Here is a 17,727-nt window from a genome sequence, read left to right on the forward strand (position 1 = left end):
AGAAGATGTGGACTGTGACTGCACCATATATCTAGTCGGGAGTGGTGCTGACTGAAAACAGATGATTTGGAGCGATTTGCGCGCCATCTGTTGGTCATTCTATGGACTTATTGAACTACCCTCGTAGTATATGAATCAATATTAAATGAACAAAAGTGCAAATTTTGCATTATTTTTCGAGTGTTTTAGTAGAAAAAACACTTTTTTACCGAAATCTACCGAAATGTAAATTGATTAATATTAACTTTTATTTTATTGATATTAAAAGTGTAGTTTCGATTATAATTTAATTTCGAGAGAAGCCCTCCAAATAGAAAAGTATATCAATCAACATTAAATAAACAAAAGTGCAAATTTTGCATTATTTTACAAGTATTTTGGTAGAAAAAAAACTTTTGTTACCGAAATCTACCAAGAGATAAATTGCTCAATAATCACTTCCATTTTATTTATTAAATACTGAAAGTGTAGTTTCGGATACAATTTGATTTCGAAAGAAGCCCGCCTTATCAATATATGTAGCAATAAAGATTAAATAATCGAAATTGCAATTTTTGCATTATTTTTCAAGAGGTTGGCAGAAAGAAAACCTTTCTGAAAGAATCTCACATTATTTGATCTGGAATAAATGGTGAAATTAGTATATTTTTTCGCTGCATTAATTCAAAATACTCCAATAAATTTGGAAATTCAGTAATATCTTTGTTATAATTTTATATTTTCTCAAATAATTAGTCATAAGCAAGGGCTTCGTTTCGTTCTGAGGTATACGCAATTATAAGTTCTCCAATTTTACCGACATTGCAGTTTTCGCAAGGATAGTCTCAATCAGTAATCCCAGATCTGAAACGAGATGTGGTCCAATGCTATGACAGGGCTATATCCGTGTGAATATAGTAGGAGACGCTGTAAATGACTTGAGTTGCGCGCGCAACCCATTTCTCCTCTTCTGAATTTGAAAACTCGAAGGTGCACGATTGCCGGTCGGAGCACTTCGACGATTCTATTTATATATCTATCTGCTAACTGCTTTGAAATAAATTCAGGAGATTGGGATTTTAATGTTTCCAGATTTCGATGCTGGCGTTTCTCATGATTTTAATAGATCGCGCGCTTCTTGATATGCGTATGTTTTGAGGTTATGTTATTTCATGTATAAAATATAAATTATATAAATATTAATACTATTATATATATAAATATATGCGTATATTAATAATGATAATATTATAATCATGTTATTTTATAATAGTCTTATTTATATCTTGATCCGCATTTGAAAGAAATGAAAGAAATTGGCGATTTTGGAATTCATCTCGTTTGGATAAAAACTCAATTATTTGATTGAAAAATTATCTATTTTGTTGAAAATGTAACTATTTTGTAAAAAATCCTCTTTCTATCAAAAGTTCAACTACTTTTTTAAAATTTTCTATTTTTTTTATTTGAAGGTTCATCTCTTTCGTTGAAAATAGATTTTTGAAACTGACAATCAATACCATTTTTGGTTAAGAAATCATGTGTTTTGTTAAAAGGTCGTCCTTCTTTGCAGAAATTAAATTGTTTTATGGAAAATTTATACTTTTTGATTAAAAATTACATTTTTCGGTTGAATTATCAACTATAAATATGTTTTGGTTGTAGAGTCGTTCTGTTGTAAATGCAACTATCCTTAATATGAAACCTCTAAACGAACGATTGCTCGTTCCTTGATAGCTACACGCGTGCAAAAGGGACACTCGTGAGTCACTGTGAGTTAGACAGTAATGAAACGTTACACGCATTTTCTTGATATTGAATGATCCCAACGGAGCTGGCTTGATCTGCGCTTGCTTGGATTTGAGTGACGTTCATTGGCTACGGTGCGCGTCTGTACTTGATTTTTAAATACGCACGCGACTATAGAGCCAAAGACCGACGCACAGTTCAAGCATGCACAAGTATTTTTGGATCACTGTTGGGAATAATAATCGAACCAAATTTCGAGGTCGATAACACCAATCAACGCTTCTCATTTACCACCACCTTCCCACCCGTATCACTGCAATCGCAATACAAGACATCTGCTTGTTGGTTATGATCGAATTCTTATTTCAATTTAAGCCTCTCTGCTTGTTATTTATGATCGTATTTTTATTTCAAGTTCGGAAAGAACATTTTAAAGCCTTCAAAGCATTTGAACGAGCTATCTGGACCATTAAATATATCTACCTGAGTGCCTGCAGAGAATTTCTCCGAGCTTCTCAGAGCCTTGAGAATCTTTAGCATATACTCTGAGATTTCTATCGGCAGGGTTAGTATATTTTTAATTATAATTTAATGTTTAATCTATTATTTTTTATTAATATAAACATTAAAATTAAGTAATATTTCTATGAAGCATGGAATTTGTTATTAAAGTCCATTGCTGGTGGAAAATGCGATAACAAATTTTGAAATTTTGAAGTTAAGAATTAATTTTAGAATACAAAAGCGAACTGCTGGTCGCAGAATTAGATACTTTTGGCCACTATAATGTAAATGTTCCGTATATATCTACAAAAATCTATCAAATATTATTTTTTGCTATGAAAGATTACGAAAATTTACTACAAAAACTTTAAGAAAGTTAAGCTTTTACGGAAATTTTTCTTACAAATTACACAAAGATTTCATTCAAATTTATAAAATGTTTGGTGAAAAAACAGAAAATATTTTAATCAGTATTAAAATAAAAAATTGCTTATTATGTTTTCATCTTACGTCTTTTTGACAAATTTGTTTACTGCGAGCAGTTCGCTCTTGAATTGCAAAATGTAATATTAACCTCAAAATCTCAATAAGTTGCTACCGCATTTTTTTATCAGCAATGAAATTTTATAACATATTCCATGCATCACAGGAATAATACTTAATGTTTATATTGAATGCAAATAATAACTAAAACATTAACTTATAACTAAAAATTCACCAATGTTACACTAACTTTACTCAATTTCAGAAAAGTATCATTAAACTCCTTGCACTTGACCTTCACAACAAAAAATCTGTATAAAATGTATAAGCTTCCAATGTTTTATGTGCTTTTAAACAATATATGGTTTAAGAAATGTGGGATTGAATGAATTATGGTCATGTTTATGGATGTATCGGGTTTTCATATTTATGTTTCTAACAGAAAACACAAATTTTCAACAAAATACGGGAATTTTCAAACAAATAATTCCATTTTTAACTAAAAAAAATCAAGTTTCAATAAAAAATATCAAATTTTAAACAAAAATAGAATAATTCAGTTTTTAGTGTATAAAACTTAATATTCAATAAAAAAATGAAATTTTCTACAGGTTATTTACAATTTCAACCAAAACAGGAGAATTTGACAGCAAAAAGTAAAAGTTTTAAGAAAAAAGATAAAATTTCAATCACAAAGATTAATTTTCAATTTACAAAAATCTTTTTTAACAAATAATAGAATTTTCAACTAAATTAAATTTCAATCCAAGTACAATAATATATAAAGTATTCAAAATAAGATAGAATTTACTTAAATTCAGGCAGGTTCTACACATTATATAGCAGAATCTTTCAGCGATTAACATTTTTTTATGGTAAATTATGCAAGACGTTTTTTCTGATATAAGACCAAAAAATGGAATTTGGACATCTATATTAAGAATAATATAAAAACAGATTAATTCTTTAACCATAAAATAATTTTTAACAAAAAAAATGAAGTTTGAATTAAAAATATCATATTTTAAACAAAAATAGCATAATTCAGTTTTTAGTTTATAAAAAATAATATTCAATCCAAAAAATGAAATTTTCCACAGGTTATTAAAAATTTAAATTAAAACAGATGAACTTGACAGCAAATAGTAAAATTTTTGACCAAAAAGATGAATTTTTAATCACAGCGATTAATTTTTAATTAAACAAAATTTTTTTTAAACAAATAATAGAATTATAAACTAAATTAATTTTCAGTGTAAGAACATAATTATAAAAATAATTTACAATAAAATAGAATTTACTTATAACCAGGCAGGTTCTACACATTATTTAGTAGAATCTCTCAGCGAATAAAATTCTTTTATAGTAAATTATGCAAGACGTTTTTTTCTGACCTGACGCAAAATAGTAAAATTTTTGACAAAAAAGATGAATTTTTAATCACAACGATTAATTTTTAATGAAACATAATTTTTTTAAACAAATAATAGAATTATCAACTAAATTAATTTTCAATGCAAGAACAATATTATAAAAACAATTTAAAATAAAATAGAATTTACTTATAACCAGGCAGGTCCTACACATTATTTAGCAGAATCCCTCAGCGATTAAAATTCTTTTATAGTAAATTACGCAAGACGTTTTTTTCCTATCTGAGGCAAAAAAAGTCGAATTTGGGAATCTATGTTAAGAATAATAAAAAACAGATTAATTTTTCACCCATATAAACTCATATTTTTTGCTTAAAAAATTCGACTTTTTATAGATAATTCGTCTTCTTTACTTTAAAATTAAATAATTTCTTTAAATACTCATGTATTTTGTTTAAGATTTGTCTTTTTTTGTAGATCATCAATTTTCTTGGTCGAAAATTCATCTGATTGGTTGAAAATTTAACAACTTTGTTTGAAATTAATTTTTTCTGTTAAAAATTATTTATCTTTATCTGAAAATGTAACTATTATATGATTGATTAAAAATTAATCGTATATATTGGTTTTGTTGGAAAACCGTTTTTTTTATAGAAAATTAATCTTCTTGGACAACAATTCAGCTTTTCCCTTGAAAATTTAACAATTTTGTTGAAAATTCGTTTTTTTTCTTGTTCCATTCAATTTTTTAGCACAGTTTTTATCTGGAAATTGTACTATTCCATTTTTGGTTGAAACTTGATCCTGTACATTTCATTAGTTAGAACACCAATTATTTGATAGAAAATTAATTTACTTTGTTGAAAAGTTTCAACCAACCAGATGAATTTGCGACCAAGAAAATTGATGATCTACAAAAAAAGACAAATCCTAAACAAAATACATGAATATTTAAAGAAATTATTTAATTTTAAAGCAAAAAAGACGAATTATCTACAAAAAGTTGAGTTTTTTAAGCGAAAAATATGTGTTTTCAATGAAAGAGTTAGACTTTCAACCAAATAGTTAAATTTTCAACCATAATTAAAAAACCTTTAAAAAAAAAACGTATTTTTTTACAAAGTAGTTCAACTCTTAGTGATATAATCGACTTTCAAACCCAAGAAGATGTACAGTTGATATTTTAACCAAACAATTGCATTTTTGACCAAAAATGATACATTTTCAACCAAAAAGATTAAATTTCTACTAAACAAGGCCAATTTCCAACAAAAAATATGAAATTTCAACGAAATTGTTTAATTGTAAAAACAAAAAGAGTATTTCCACCCGAAAATTATGATTTTAATTTTTAGCAATATAGTTGCATTTACAACAGAACGACTCTCCAACCAAAACATATTTATAGTTAATAATTCAACCGAAAAATGTAATTTTTAATCAAAAAGTATAAATTTTCCATAAAACAATTTAATTTCTGCAAAGAAGGACGACCTTTTAAAAAAACACATGATTTCTTAACTAAAAATGGTATTGATTATCAGTTTCAAAAATCTATTTTCAACGAAAGAGATGAACCTTCAAATAAAAAAAAATATAAAATTTTAAAAAAGTAGTTGAACTTTTGATAGAAAAGAGGACTTTTTTTGAAAAATAGTTACATTTTCAACAAAATAATTAATTTTTCAATCAAATAATTGAGTTTTTATCCAAACGAGATGAATTCCAAAATCGTCAATTTCTTGAATTTCTTTCAAATGCGGATCAAGATATAAATAATACTATAATAATATAACATAATTATAATATTATCATTATTAATATACGCATATTATTATATATAATAGTATTAATATTTATATAATTTATATTTCATACATGAAATAACGTAACCCCAAAATATACGCATATCAAGAGGCGCGCGATCTATTCAAATCATGAGAAACGCCAGCATCGAAATCTGGAAACATTAAAATCTCAATCTCCTGAATTTATTTCAAAGCAGTTAGCAGATAGATATATAAATAGAATCGCCGAAGTGCTCCGACCGGCAATCGTGCACCTTCGAGTTTTCAAATTCAGAAGAGGAGAAATGGGTTGCGCGCGCAACTCAGTCATTTGCAGCATCTCCTACTATATTCACACGGACATAGCTCTGTCATAGTGTTGGACCACATCTCGTTTCAGATCTGGGATCACTGGTCTCAAGTCGAGAATAGATCACTCGTTACCACTGGCGGTAAAGCCGGGAACTAAAAAACCGGTTTTCCGCAGAATTTTTCCTGGTTTATTTTACTTTGTTTTCAGCAAAACCTTGTTTAAATAAATGAATAATTTAATCTTTTTTTATTGATCTTATGTTTATCATTACTTTCCGCATGGCGAGCTTCTCCCATTTTTAACATCCAAAATTTTCGGAATTAGATAATCTAAGATTTTATTAATAAAAATTTAAAAAAATTAAAAAAATTAATTTTGAAGAGAAGCCAGCAATAGATTTCGATTCACTTTTCACAATGCCAAATCACTGGTCGTACTTCAAAGACAGTATAATTTATGCGTTCTTCGTGAAAAGTTGGTTTTCTTTCCTACATTCATCATAATTGACTACGTAATTGACATACAAGGTTTTAGAGACGATGCTGGTCGATTTATTCCTAAAGAAGTAGCTTTGATTTCTCTGGACCGTTATTGTATTTCTCATTGGATTATTGCTCTACCATTTTCATTTAGTGATCTCACGAATGAATCTCAACATCAAAATAACTGGCTTGGTTTTCATCATCACGGCATTGAGTGGTTTGAAGAAGATGTCCCAATGAATTTCTTTCACGCCAATCTACGTGACATTGCTCGAACCACCAACCTAATGTACACCAGAGAACATGAAAAAGCAGAGTTACTACAAAAAATTACAAGTAGACAAGTAATAAATTTGGAGGAACTAAAATGCCCATCGTTTAAAAAATTACCATTCATAGACGAGTTTTGTTTCCAACATGGCATAAAAAAGGAAACAATGTTTATGGGTGCTTTTAATAATACACTCAGACTAAAGAACTGGATAGAGAAACACCAAGGGGATAATCTACTCTCGCTATCATACAATAAAATACAAGGATACAGTACTAGTCGGCTCAGTTCCCCTAGGACCTATGAGCAGAGCATTACGGCTAATTCTGAAGATTCGGTTAAGGATACGGTAGACTTGATTAAAAAAACTGCCCTGCCAATATCATCTAAAAAGTATGAACAGCCTACAAATTGTACAAATACTTCGACTTCCAAAAGCTGGGACGGTCGAACCTACTTTGACAGCTACGGGTTACCGCCTCTTATACCTAAACATCTTCTTCGTTTACAGAGAAACTGTACCTTCTACAGGTGGAACACAAAGAGACTACAAACTGCGACTTCGAATGTTTGTGGGCAATATAGCATTATGCTTCTCCATTGTATGTGTGATGGTTATTCTTTGTATGATTTTAATAACTTATTCACGAATAATTTAGAAAAAATTATTGTCTTGTGCGAAAGTTTTACAAAAAGTTGTTGAAGAAATATGAACTCAAACATAACATTTCTCGAGTATCGAAACAGCGGATACGTGACTGTAAATATTGTAAGCGTACAGATCTTGCATCATGTACGCATACTTCGTTGTCGGAATTGACCACACTTTCTTCATTCTAGAAATATGTAACCTATTTTTCCACTAAAAAGTATAAATGAATACATTTTGCATTATTTTAAATGTTCCTATTTTCATTTCACAAGAATAATCCAGTAGTGGCGCTAGAATAATTCCCGTCTGCCAGAAATTATTTCCACACGGGAATATATATAAACTTTTTTAATGGGCGTGTCAGATTGCGCACCATAAGACCGATGCAAACAGGTGTCCGATAGAGGTGAGGGTAGGTCCCAACCACCAGGACGACCCAGAAAGAAATACACCATCGGCCCAGTACTGGCCCAGTACAGCTTGCCTGGGTTCCAGTACCGGCTGGCTGTAATGGGCCAGTACAGGCTTGGTATGCTTGACGGTACTGGCTTACCAGCACTGGCGCAGTACTGACTGCAAGTACTGGGGCAGTACTGGCGAACCGCTGGCGAACGAAAATGTCGGAGTTAATTTTAAAAATGATAAAAAATTATTGAATTGTTTTAAAGACCATCCGTTCATCATCATACGACTTCATATCGTTCGAATATTATTTATAGTTACAAAAATATAATTTTTAAACTATGTGTTTAATTTTAACACCCACTATTTCTATAATCTAAAGATGTAACAAAAAGGTATTTAAAAATTTATAATAATTGACTACGAGTATTTTGTCAATACATGTTAATGGCACTGCTTAGAATGAGTACATATATTACATTTTTAAACATTATATTACAAATAAAATTTCTAACGCTAAAGGGGATCAGACCTACATATCTATATGTACAGTTCAGAAAAGTTAAAGTACCAAATTTTGAGCTCTCTTTTTCTAATTATTTATTATCAATAAAATAATTATTAAATAAATAATTTAAATCGGCAAGAATGTTTCTTTGTGTAATATTTGATCTTTTCACGTTTTAGACTATTTTAAAAGTTCTGATAATAACATTTAATGAGCATTTAAAATTTTATCGACGGAACTTAGAAATTTTACGACATTGCGCAATAATTTTTTTAATAACAATTTTCTTTAAACCTTCGTGTAAGGTTTTCCTTTTTAGGTGTTTTAGACTATTCTAGAACGATTAAGACATACATGCAATGTAATTTTTTTGGACTCTTAAAATTTTTCATGAAGGTGAAACTTAGAATATTTTCCTTAAAAAAAGTAATAGAAAAAAATGTTTTCACCATAATTGTATAGTCAATTTCTCGACATTTCAAAACACCCTGCACTTAGAAAAAGAATTGGTTGGTGAGACCTGAGAATTGGATGTGGCATCCAATTTAGTTGGATTCTAGAGCGCCATCCAATTAGTTGGCTGAGACAGCCACTTTTATTGGATGAGTTAAAATTGGCTGTGACATCCAACTGAGGTGGATGGCTGATACTGAAACTTGACTGCCCCATCCAACTATACTTGGAGCATGCTACTATCTCCTTGGTTAGCACATCTAATATAAATGCAGCTATCTCTATTTCTATTTTATCTTACATCTATTTTTATTTGATACTAGGACCATTTACTTGGATGCATGGAATATTCTACAAGAAGTCTATAAAAAGTAATTGAAAAAGCTAAAAGTTTCTTTTAAAAAATGCAAATTTATTACGAAATTATTTTTTTAGATAACAAAACTTAGTTTGGTAAATTATGATAATTATTTTTATTATTATAAAAATATATACATTAGGGTGCCTTAAAATAAATAGGTTATTTGGGTTTGCGGAGTCACCTCTAAAAAAACTATATATAAATATTATACATAACTCTATAAATATATCATAAAAATTATTATTATATTATATATTTCACGCAGCATACCTAAAAGCAACGTAAACCTTATTATCTGGCATTCTCACACATAACTGGACGTGCTTCAGCGTCCTACTGCTTCAGCATCTCCTTCGGGGTTGTCCTGATATTTAGAACGCTTTTGCCGCTTTTGACAACATTGATAGACGTGTTTTTTTTTAAGTCTATTTTTGTACTACTGGCATAGTACCGCCCCGGTCGTGCAGCCAACGTTCTGCCAGTACTGGGCGAAGCACCAGCTGTCTGTACTGGTGGACAGTACTGTGCCAGTACTGCGCCGGTGGTGAACTCCGGCACACTACCGACATTTCCACCTGGGGAGGGGGTCGGCGCCATAGTGACCTGGAAGTATTTGTTCCCAAGCGCTGTGGAAGTTTAACGTGCCCTCGAGCGTATAAAAATCTCAATTAGACACAAGAAAACATTCCCAGTCCACTTTTTATTCTACATGATTTCGAATAATATGAAAAAAGCAATACCTTCCAAAACTAGGTTACAAGCTTGAGAGGGGGGCAAAACTTATATATAATAAGAAAATCCAACTTTGTAGGTTAAAGTTCTTTTCTGTTTTATTGAACAGGCTACTATAAGTCATTCAGATTGACTAAACATTCTATTTATTGGTTGAAAATATAACTACCCAGGTGGATATGTCGGTAGTGTGCCGGAGTTCACCACTGGCACAGTACTGGCCCAGTACTTCCCAACAGTACAGACAGCCGGTGGTTCGCCCAGTACTGGCAAAACGTTGGCAAATCGTTACACGAAGGTTTAAAGAAAATCGTCCTTAAAAAAATGGTTGCGCAACGTGGTAAAATTTCTAAGTTCCGTTGATATAAATCTTAAATGCTCATTAAATGTTATTATCAGAACTTTTAAAATGGTCTGAAATGCGAAAAAATAAAATATTACACAAAGAAAAATCGTAGTCGATTTAAATTATTTATTTAATAATTATTTCATTGATATTCCTGTTAGAAGTTCGTGTATTTTACATTCACATAACGTCGTATAATAATAAATAATTAGAAAAAGAGAGCTCAAAATTTGGCACTTGAACTTTTCTGAACTGTAGCTTATGAGGATGGCTTTTTCACCAAGTTTTAACTTGTCGGTTTAGCGCTGTGGTTAGCACTCCCGACTGCTAGGCGATAGATTTAGGTATCCATATGTAGGTTCGGTCCCCCTTAGTGTGAGAAATTTTATTTGTAATATCATGTTCAAAAGTATAATATATGTATTCATTATACGCAGTGCCATTAACATGTATTGGCAAAATACTTGCAGTCAATTATTATTTATTTTTTAAATACCTTTTTTGCTATATCCTTAGATTATAGAAATAGTAGGTGTTAAAATTAAATAAATAATTTAAAAATTATGTTTTTGTAATTATAAATAATATTCGGACGATATGCAGCCGTATGATGACGAATGGATGGTCTTTAAAACAATTAAATAATTTTTTATAATTTTTAAAATTAACTCCGGCATTTTCGTACGCCAGCGGTTTGCCAGTACTGCCCAATACTTGCAGTCAGTACTGCGCCAGTGCTAGCACGCCAGTACCGCCAAGAATTACAAACCAGTACTGACACAGTATTGGTCCAGCACAGTCAGCCTTTGAATGAAAATTTAATTATTTTTATGAAAATTCGTTTCATGCTAGGTTGAAAGTAAATATTTTACAACCTAGGTGGAAATGTCGGTAGTGTGCCGCAGTTCACTACCAGCGCATCACTGGCCCAGTACTGCCCATCAGCACAGACAGCCGGTGGTTCGCCCAGTACTGGCAGAACGTTGGCTGCACGACCGGGGCGGCATTATGCCAGTAGTATAAAAATATTCTTAAGAAAACACGTTTACAAATGTTGTCACTGTGTTTTGAAATGTCGAGAAATTGACTATACAACTAAGGTGAAAACAATTTTTTTCGATTACTTTTTTTAAGGAAAATATTCGAAGGTCCACCTCCATGAAAAATTTTAAATGTTCAGAAAAAATTACATTGGATGTATGTCTTAATCGTTGTAGAATAGTCTAAAACACCGAAAAAGCAAAACGTTACACGAAGGTTCATAGAAAATTGTTATTTATAAAATTGTTGCACAAAGTGATAAAATGCCTAAGTTCCGTCGATAAAAATTTTAAATGCTCATGAAATGTTATTATCAGAACTTTTAAAATGGTCTAAAACGCGAAAAAATAAAATATTAAACGAAGAAAAATTGTAGTCGATTCAAATTTTTTACTTAATAATTATTTTATTGATATTCCTGTTAGGGGTTCGTGTATTTTACATTTAAATAACGCCGTATAATAATAAATAATTAGAAAAAGAGAGCTCAAAATTGGTTATTTTAACTTTTCTGAACCGTAGCTTATGAGGATGGCTTTTTCACCAAGTTTTTACTTGTCGGTTTAGCGCAGTGATTAGCACTTCCGACTGCTAGGCGATAGATTTAGGTATAGATATGCAGGTTCGGTCCCTCTTAGCGTTAGAAATTTTATTTGTAATATAATGTTTAAAAATATAATATATGTATTCATTCTAAGTAGTGCCATTAACATGTATTCACAAAATAATCGCAGTCAATTATTATTTATTTTTTAAATGCCTTTTTTGTTATATCTTTAGATTATAGAAATAGTAGGTGTTAAAATTACAACAAATAGTTTGAAAATTATATTTTTGTAATTATAAATAATATTCGTACGATATGCAGTCGTATGATGATGAATGGATGGTCTTTAAAACAATTAAATAATTTGTTATCATTTTTAAAATTAACTCCGGCATTTTCGTACGCCAGCGGTTGTCCAGTACTGTCTCAGTACTGACAGTCAGTACTGTGCCAGTGCTGGCACGCCACTACTGCCAAGCATTACAAGCCAGAACTGGCTAAGTACAGTTAGCCAGTACTGGAACTCCGGCAGGCTGTACTGGGCCAGTACTGGGCCGGTGGTGTATTTTTACCTGGAATTTAATACCCTTGGTCGAAAATTCATCTTTTTGGTTGAAAATTGTTTGTTTTTTTTTAAATTAATTTTTTATTAGATATTTTATCTAAAAATGCGACTATATATGTACCATTTTTAGTTGAAACTGTATCCTGTATAATGTATTAGTTAAAAATTGTACTGTTTTGGCATCGAAACAAGACAATCCAGGTGGAAATACACCACTGGCCCAGTACTGGACTAGTACAGTCTGCCGGAGTTCCAGTACTGGCTTTCTGTACTGGGACAGTACTGTGTCAGTACTGGCTTGTAATGCTTGGCGGTACTGGCATGCCAGCACTTGTGCTGTACTGGAAAACCGCTAGCGTACGAAAATGCCGGAGTTAATTTTAAAAATGATGAAAAATTATTTAATTGTTTTAAAGACCATTCACTCATCATCATACGACTGCATATCGTCCAAATATTATTTATAATTACGAGAATATAGTTTTGAAACTATTTGTTTAATTTTAACACCCACTATTTTTATAATCTAAAGATCGAAGAAAAAAGGTATTTAAAAAATAAATAATAATTGACTGCGAGTATTTTGTCAATACTTGTTAATGGCACTGCTTAGAATGAATACATGTATTACATTTTGAAACATTATATTACAAATAAAATTTCTAACGCTAAGGGGGGGGGGGGGCGAACCTACATATATATACCACCTACATCTATCGCCTGGCAGTCTGGAGTGCTAACCACTGCGCTAAACCGACAAGTTAAAACTTGGTGAAAAAGCCATCCTCATAAGCTGCAATTCAGAAAAGTTCAAGTACCCAATTTTGAGCTCTCTTTTTCTAATTATTTATTATTATACGACGTTATGTGAATGTAAAATACACGAACTTTTAACAGGAATATTAATGAAATAATTATTAAATAAATAATTCAAATCGACTACAATTTTTCTTCGTGTAATATTTTAATTTCGCGTTTTAGACCATTTTAAAAGTTTTGATAATAACATTTAATGAGCATTTAAAATTCATATCGTCAGAACTTAGAAATTTTTCCACATTGCACAACCATTTTTTAAATAAAAATGTTCTGTAAACCTTCGTGTAACGTTTTCTTTTTTAGGTGTTTCAGATTATTCTAGAACGATTAAGACATACATCCAATTTAATTTTTTCTGGACTCTTAACATTTTTCATGACGGTGGAACTTCGAATAATTTCCTTAAAAAAAGTAATAGATAAAAATGTTTTCACCATAATTGTATAGTCAATTTCTCGACATTTCAAAACACCCTGACAACATTTATAGACGTGTTTTTTTTAAGTATATTTTTGTGCTACTGGCATAGTGTCGCCCCGATCGTGCAGCCAACATTCTGCCAGTACTGGGCGAACCACTGGCTGTCTGTACTGGTGGGCAGTGCTGAGCCAGTACTGCGTCGGTGGTGAACTCCGGCACACTACCGACATTTCCACCTGGGAACATTCAATAGAGTTGTAACAGGTAAAGTTTACTCTGAAATCGCTGTAAAGATTCCATTTTGTTTCTTTCCGTAAATCTCCTTTGTTAAAAGCTGAACTTTTTGCTTCAACGTTCAGCTTTTTTGTAGAAAGTTTGTCTTTTGGGGTAGAAAATTCTTCTTTTTTGTTGATAGTTTAACTTTTTGTTTAGGAATCTTGTGTAAAGTTGATAATTTTGTATTGAAAATTATCTTTTTTGTTGAAGATTGATTATTTTTGTCTTAAAAATGCACTTTTTTCTAAAACATTTGACTTTCTACCTCAGAAACTATAATGTTATTTAAATATAAAAAAATTTAATCATTTTTATGTTAATTTATTATTGAATTTTTCTAGAGAATATTCATGGGAAGACTCAAAAAGCAGGAAAGCAGCTGGCAAGAGACTTTTTTGAATTTAACAATTGTAGTTGCAGTATTTAACTTAATCCTGCATTAGTATTACTTTTTAGATTCGGGTTGATTATATCTTAACAATAATATCGTATAAATTCTATATAATAAGTTCTATTTGATAAAAAAAGACGATGCATTTATATCTAAAGTATTTATCAAGTTTTAACCCTTTCATAATTAATTTATAATTTATGTAATGTTTTTGAATAATATGGTGCATATTGTATACTCTGTATCTGAATTCGTATGAAGATATACGAATTGAATAGCCCAGGGGGAAAAGTCGGATCCTTGCCGGAGTTCACGACCGGCGCAGTACTACGCCAGTTGTAATTCAGAATAAATACCAGTACTGTCTGTTAATACTGTGCCAACCATTGGCATATTACTGGTTTACTACTGGCTCAGTACTGACTGTCATTACTGGTAAAATACCGATGCAGGAATTCCGCTAACGGTTGGCACCATACTGGTTCACAACTGGCCCAGTACTGACCGTCACCTTTGGTGAAATACCGGCACAGAAGTTCCGCTAACGGTTGGCGTGATATTGGTAATCTACTGGCGCAGTACTAATATATATTACTGGTAACATACTGTCACAAGAGTTCAACCAATGGTTGGAATTATACTGGTTTATAAGTGGCCCCGTACTGACCTTTATTACTGGTGTAATATCGGCACGGATGTGCCGCCAACGATTTGGCGTGATACTGATATACTACTTTTGCAGTACTGATACGTATTACTGGTAAAATACTGAAACAAGAGTTCAACTAACGGTTGACATCATACTGTTTTACAACTGGCCCAGTGCTGACCGTCGCCACTGTTGAAATACTGGCACAGGAGATCCGCCAACGGTTAGCGTGATACTGGGTCGACTACTGTTGCAGTACTGAAACATATTACGGGTAAAATACTGATACAAGAGTTCCACCAACGCTAGGCATCATACTGGTTTACAACTGGTCCCGTACTTACATTTATTACTGGTATAATTTCGGCACAGGTGTTCCGCCAACGTTTGACGTGATGCTGATAAGTTACTTTTGTAGTGCTGATACATATTATTGGTAAAATACTGAAACAAGAGTTCAACGAATGGTTGGCATCATACTGGTTTACAACTGGCTCAGTACTGACCGTCACCACTGGTGCAATATCGGCACAGGAGTTACGCCAACAGTTGGCATGATACTGGGTCGACTACTGACGCAGTGCTGATACGGATTATTGGTAAAATACTGAAATAAATGTCTAATCAACGGTTGGAATCATACTGGCGTACCTCTGCCTGAAGAGTGATATATGTTACTGGTGAAATACTGGTACCGGCGTTTCGCCTGCGATTGAAGTAGCAGTGGCCACATACCAACTTCAAGTGTTGATTGACAATCGACATAAGAGTTCAGCCAGGGGTTGTCGTGATACTGAGTCTCTTACTGGCGCAGTACTAATACGCATTACTGGTAAAATACTGACACAAGCGTTGAAACAACGGTTGGCATCATACTGGTTTAAAACTGGGTTAGGAGTGGTATACATATCTGGTGAAATACTGGTACGGGCGTTTCGCCAGCGTTTGACGTATTTTTTTGTAATTTTCACCAATTTTATATAAAATTACAATTCAAACAATGTCTTTTTAACGAAAAATCGTATTTTTAATTTTAATTTTCAAAACAGAACAGTTAATCATGTTCCCAGGTGGAAATGTCGGTAGTGTGCCGGAGTTCACTACTGGCACAGTCCTGGACCAGTACTGCCCACCAGTACAGGCAGCCGGTGGTTCGCCCAGTATGGCAGAACGTTGGCTACACGACTGGGACGGTACTATGCCAGTAGGACAAAAATAGACTTTAAAAAATACGTCTATAAATGTTGTCAGGGTGTTTTGAAATGTCGAGAAACTGACTATAAAATTAAGGTGAATTACATTGGATGTATGTCTCAATCGTTCTAGAATAGTCTACACGACTATTCTACAACGAAGGTTTAAAGAAAATTGTCTAAAACGCGAAAAAATAAAATATTACACGAAGAAGAATTGTAGTCGATTTAAATATTTTATTTTAGAATTATTTTTTTTTGTTTCAGTGAACAGTAAGTTTATTTCATATATATTTGATGTCGTATGATGATAAAAAGATTAACGAAAAAAAGAGTTGAAAAATTGTTGTTTTAACTTTTCTGAACTGTAGCTTATGAGGATGGCTTTTTCATAGAGTTTCAACTTGTCAGATTAGCGCAGTGGTTAGCACTCCCGACTGCTGGGCATGCTCTGCGGTGACCACGTGACCAAAGCAGTCCTCGGTTAGGAAAATTTTTTTTGGTGTTCACCATGTCCAAAAACAATGATATATCGCTCTCAAATTTTGGAATATAGAAAATGAGATAATAAATTGCGTTTGTATAATTAGTTTGAGTAATAATTTTGAAAAAAATTATCCAAGTAAAAATAAGTGGGTAAAATTATTTTCATTTTTTTGGTGTTCACTACGTCCACATGGATTAAGATTCGTGTTTAAAATTTGACAGATATAATTAAAACCACTGAAGAACTTTTGTATACATCAATATGTTTATAATTTCAAAGAAAGTTTATTTATACATTTATGAAATAGGATATTACCATTCGAGTTGTAGCACTTTGCAGGTATTTTTAGTTCGATGCATTTCAGATTTTTTACTCCCGTATGTTGAGCACTGGCAAAAATTTAGGACTAAATCGTCTAAACGTTCTAAAAAATTAACATAAACAATAACTTTTGCAAATTCGTTGCAAATCAACAAATAATTATCTGCACATCTATAACCTGTCATTATTTTCCGAGATTATTTTTGTTGCCCTCACTACGTCCACACGGATTAAGCTATCGTGTTCAGGATTTGGAAAGTTATACAAAAAGGACTAAGGAACGTTTCTATATATCGAAATGTTGATAATTAAGAAAAAAGTTTTCTGGCGAAAAACTATAGCGATTGGAAAGAAACTTTGAACGTCGATAAAGTAGATGCCTCCATTTAAAAACATAATTTCCGTCAACCTCAATCCACTGACGTAACTAGAAAATGGAGTTCCTTCCCACGAATATTTGTTTATGAGGTTCCTTTCATCAATTCGGTTGTTCTTGTAAGTAAGCAATCACCTTAATAAAAAAATTATTGGATATCTCCCGCTAATTAATATTTCCTTTTGATTCCATTGAAATAAATACAATTCATTGGTTATGTGCTCCAGTTCATTTTGAGGTTATGTCA

The sequence above is a fragment of the Belonocnema kinseyi genome, chromosome 7, assembly GCF_010883055.1.
Source record: "Belonocnema kinseyi isolate 2016_QV_RU_SX_M_011 chromosome 7, B_treatae_v1, whole genome shotgun sequence".
Classification (NCBI taxonomy): Eukaryota; Metazoa; Arthropoda; class Insecta; order Hymenoptera; family Cynipidae; genus Belonocnema; species Belonocnema kinseyi.